Source organism: Pteropus alecto, unplaced genomic scaffold (genome assembly GCF_000325575.1).
Source record: "Pteropus alecto unplaced genomic scaffold, ASM32557v1 scaffold220, whole genome shotgun sequence".
NCBI lineage: Eukaryota > Metazoa > Chordata > Mammalia > Chiroptera > Pteropodidae > Pteropus > Pteropus alecto.
Genome location: NW_006430043.1, coordinates 500181 through 505138, shown reverse-complemented (window position 1 = coordinate 505138; position 4958 = coordinate 500181). Strand labels below are relative to the sequence as shown.

Genomic DNA, 4958 nt, shown 5'->3' with positions numbered 1-4958 from the left:
CTGCATTTAGGACCTTAGATAGGAAAGGATGAGGGAAAGAACGTAACTGGAGTGGGAAGAGCCTCTCCAACATCAAGACATGAAACCTAGAGTTGCCCAGTCTTGCCTGCCTTCTGTGAGAACCTGGCAATTAAGCTGAGCAACTGTGGGGCATCTGTGCCTGGGATCCCCCTCAGCAGATGGAAAAAGAGAAAAATGGTTGGATATACCACTCCTGCAATCCTGCACTGCAGATTAGGGTACAGGGGGCTGGACGAGGACTGGGTTTCCCTGTCTTTGCTTGTCTGTGTTGGGAAAAGCAATGCCAAGACTTACCATTCTAATTTTCCTACTCATCACTCAGCATTGACCCTGGGCAGGAGGCATGTCAATGTGAGAATTGCGGGCGTGGGGTGGGGGGTGCGGGGCGGAGTGCTGCTGATTACTGATGGTGTAGAGAATAGAGTTCTATCCAGTTCTCAAATTTAGAATTCTCCGAGCTTATTTCCCCAGCCTGGCCTGGTTTGAACTTGTCCTGCCCTCTCTGTTTCTCACTAGGAATGCAACTCTGGTGCCCTGGCCTACCCAGTCCTCTGGCCAACAGTTTTCTTTCAGGACTATGAGCAAACCCATCCCCAGCACTGACTGAAGTAGAGACTAGGGAGTAGGATCTGATTATCTCCCTCCCGTGGTCTCTGACTGTGGGCCTCTGTCTCTGTAAGCCCTTCCCTCTTCCCTAGGGGAACCTAAGAAGCCCCTCCTTCCTACTCCCCCTTCCTCTTCTTTGGCTGGGAAAGTGACTGCAGCCTGAATGGTGCCAGACACCTGCCTGCCAGATGTGGCCATTCTCCATTTTTCTCTCCCCCCTCCTTAAATGTCTATCCTTTTCCCTACCCCACTGAGCTCAGACAGAGAGAGCCCCCCACAGGGTGATTTAGTGCTACAGCCCCTCTTCCTCAAGTGCCCCCCTTCCAGTTCCTCTCCCTCTCCCTGGTACCCATGCCCCGCCCCCCTTTATTTCCACCATGTCCTGCAGAGGCCTTCCTGGTACTCCCACCCTGGGGAGCTGGCTTGTGTAAGCCCCAGCTCCTGGACTGGAGAATGAATGGGTGGGGCAGAAGTGATTGGCCTCTGATTCACCCATGGGAGAGTACATCAGCAGGGTTGAGGATAGTGGCAGGGCAGCCAGAGCTGATGTCATTCTCGCTGGTGGGGAGGGGAAATGGTCAGGGAGGAGGTGAGTTGGGAGGGAACCAGCACTCCAAGACTGCAGAGAAGAGGTCTGTGAGATCTTCCCAGGTAGGCGAGAGAGCTCAGAATTGTGGCTGCCTGGTGGAAATCGAATCTTTGTTTTTCCGGCTGGGTTTCCAGATCTTGTCTTTGGATCTGTGTCTCAATAGGACTCAGTAAATGCCCCTCAGCTCCTCCTCTTTAGACTGACCCAAAACATACACTTAAAGGGACCTCTTAGTCCTTACCCCTCTCTCTTTAGCATCTTTTCTCTATCAGTCTTTCTTCCTTTCCATTTCACCTCTCCTTCCGTAGTTGAGCTTTCCTGGTCACCTGGCTTCCTCCACCAATTTCTATCCCATATCATAACACAATGATTCTAGACTTTCCACCAAAGCAGGGGCTCATTCAGAGCCTCTTTTCTCCTTCCTATCCCTCTTTGAAACCTGACTGCCCCCCTGGGCCAGACAGAGGTCTCTGGGGTGGCAGTGAAGCAGGGCAATGGCTTGGCCTGAGTTCAGAGGCAGGACAGATGGAGAGTCCAAGGGCGGAGGAGTAGGACAGGAAGATGGAAAGAGAAGCCCAATGACAGAAAGTAACACAAAAAAGCAGGGCTAAGAGTTAGCAGAAAGCCAGCAGAAACTGGGAGAGTGCGGGAAACCCACACAAAGAGCAGCGAGGCTGAGAGCTAAGAAAAAGAATGGAGCGATGAAGACAGGAAAGTCACAGCAAGAAAAGGCAGCTGGGGAGGGGCCAGGCAAGGGGCAGGCTGGCTCTCCTGGGCTCCCTCATGCTGATGGGCCATAAATCTTGTGTGTGTGCATGTGTGTTTATCTGTCCATCTACGAGCATTCGCACACTGCACATATGTAGGAATCTGTGGTGGGGATAGGGATGATTCCCACAATATTCTTATTCCCCAATTTCTTTCAGGAGCCTCCTTGTTTGAGTCACCCCACACCAACCCCTCATCTCTCAGTATTCCTGATGCTCCAGGGGCCATTCCCAAGGTATTTCTACATCTCAGGAATCCTGTCTCTCTCACTTGGAATGCTGGAATGTGCAGTCAGGATCTGTAGAATCAAGGGGCCCCATCCCCTCACTGCCTACCCCCTATGCCTGCTCACCAGCTGCTCCTGTCCATCTTCTCCTCCCACTCTCCTTGCGTCTCTCCCTCCTCCACATGACCCCTCCTCCAGCCTCTGACCCCTAGCCGCCTGGGGCCTGGGTTGGAGGGGGAGACAAAGACAGGATTTATCACCAGGATAGAGAAGTACCAGGGCCCAGGGCCGAGGGCAATGGCTGACCTCCCTGGAAAGGGAGGGAGTTCTTGGCCAGATGCTGGGAGGCTGGAAGCCTGGGTTCCAATGGCTTCTCCTTTTCCCAGTCCAACCTTGCTCTCTTCCTTGTCCTTGAAAACTTAGGAACAGAGAGAGAAGGGCCTTGAGCTGATTTTAAGCCTTTGAAGGAAAATCTAGGAGGAGGGAAGAGATGAGATTGATGTCTTAGGGGCATTCTCTTATGATACTGAGGAGGATCTGGAAACCAGGGAGCAATCAGGCACCAATTGTTTCTAGGACTAAAAAGGAGTTCAGGTTTAGCACTGCAACAGATGAGATGGAGAGGGATTTCTTCTAATATAAAGTAACTTCTCAAGACCCTGATTGCCAGTAAAGAGGGAGCTAAAGGTGATTATGAGTCCTGAAAATTGGGAGGTACAGTATCACCTGGAAGTAAGGGAAGAAATGGAATTCTCCAAGGGTTACTAGCTCTGGCCCCTCTGAGGTGGCCTTCCCTGAGGTCACCAACTGCCTCTTGAGAGGTGTGAGGAGCATTTGGATCCTGCCTTTACAGTAAATAGACTATTGGTCTGAAATTGTCTCTACTCAGCAGGCAGGGTGTGTGCTCAGAGAGGGAACGGCTTGATCCAGGAGTTTCCGAGAAACCAGACCATACATCTTTTTTTAGTGGACAGCTCCTGCAGCTTCCTTAGCTGTCCTTGGAGGCCCACCAACCCCGCCAACATCTCAGTGTGTCAGAGGCCTCCACAAACCCAACTCTGAAGTTTTCACACCCCTTTCAGCAACTGGCGACCAATATCCTGCTTCCCGCCTTCACTGTCCTGGGAGAAGGCTGCTACAGTTACCTCCAAGTAAGAAGAGGGTGGAGGGAAAAGAAACTGAGGCACCTGGGAGGGAGCTTCCAGCCTACCAGCCTCTTACCGCAATCCCACCAACCCATTCCCATCTGGGTATGGTCAGGGAGACCTTGTTGTGGTTTCCTTTTAAACTCTGCAAGCTGAAACCATTCCTTCATTTCCTGGTGCAAAGCCCAAAACTGGAAATTTTAGTGGGAAGGGTTATAGATTGGGGGGAAGAGATTGGAGAAGGACAAAAGAATTGGGGAGAGGGGGCGGCACAGGGTAAGGAAAAATAGGAAAAGGGAGAAGAGAGCATTCCGTTTTTCCTCACTCCCCCTTCCCCCAGTTGAGAAGGCAGATTTACAGCCTTGGTTTGGGGGTGGGGGTGAGCATAAGGAAGACAGATCTGCAGTTCTGCCCTCTGAGTGTCTGGGTACTTAGCTTTAACTCCCCCATTAGCATCAATCCCCATCTTGCTGCCCATCTGTCTTCTGACATCAGCTCCTTCCCCTTTCTGTAGCCCAGGCTTTCTGACCCTAAGTGGCTCTTAAAGGGCCAGTCTAGACCCCTCTCTCCCTCCCTTCTCCCACTCCAGGCAGCACAGTCTGAGGGGTGTGTGCGCCTGTGCGCAAGCATGTGTGCTGTGGCCATCCTTGCTAAGGCCATAGTGGATGAAGAGCATAGTGTGTGTGCAGGGGCAGCTCTTCCCCAGGTCTCTCTGTTCTCTTTAGACTCCTTTTTCATTATGGACCCATCTTTGTTCATTACCTACTCAAACCCAGAGCAAGCCCTCTGACTGGGCTGGGAGTCACAGACAATGGCTCCTGGAACTAAGGGCTGGAGAAGCCATGTGGATCTCTGGACAGATCCCCTCCTTCCCTCATTTCCTGGAGGCCCAGGGCAAGGGGTATTAAGAACTACTGGCTGTTTTCAATTCTCAGCAAGCAGTGGGGGTGGACAGGTTGGGGACTGAGATTCCGAGATGCCCTAAGCTCTACATTCCTAGCCTCCTTTTCCAGGGGCCCAGGCTGTGCTCTGTGTGTGTGGAGCGGGGGTGGGGGTGGGATTTTAAATCTTTTTTGCCCTATGAGAGAGGTGACATGCCAGATAAACCTGTCTCTGAATTTCCTGGCTCCTCTGCCCTATTCCTTGGCAACTGAGTTTAGGGGGGCAGAGGGGAAACTGGCTTCTCATTTCTCTCCATCTTCTGCAGAAATGCTGTAACTGCACTCCAGGGGCCATATGAATGCCAGGATGTTCGGAAAGTTCTTCTCCCATCTGCCTTCAACCCTTTCTGCTGCAAAGATCTGTAGTCCTGAGGGGCTCTTCAGGATAGCTAAACCCCTTTCCTGATATCTGAAACTCATTCCCCACCTCCCTCAATGCTCCCTTCTCTGGCTCAGGATGAGAGGGAATTAGTGGACGGGAGGCCTTGGGAAAGTGGCCATGCTAAAAATAGGAGCCCCCAGCTGCACACCACCCCCCATGGCCACTTATTTATCACCTTCCAAACCTCATTCTCAAAGAAGCATAAATATTCCTAATTCCTGAAGGCCAGCCCTGAACTCATAAATTTAACTGGGGAGGTGGGCAAGGGGGAGGAGTGATG

The 4958-nt window shown here is 51.8% G+C and overlaps 1 long non-coding RNA gene across 2 annotated transcripts; it reads left to right on the top strand.

The window, feature by feature from the left end:
- Positions 1-1216: 1216 nt before the first annotated feature.
- LOC112478439 lies at positions 1217-4893 on the top strand. 2 transcript variants are annotated; one of them, XR_003045829.1, is made up of 3 exons: positions 1217-1278; positions 2143-2219; positions 4563-4893. It is a non-coding gene; the product is annotated as an uncharacterized LOC112478439 (long non-coding RNA). The 2 variants fall into 2 exon arrangements; XR_003045828.1 differs by having other exon boundaries at positions 3178-4893.
- Positions 4894-4958: the final 65 nt, after the last annotated feature.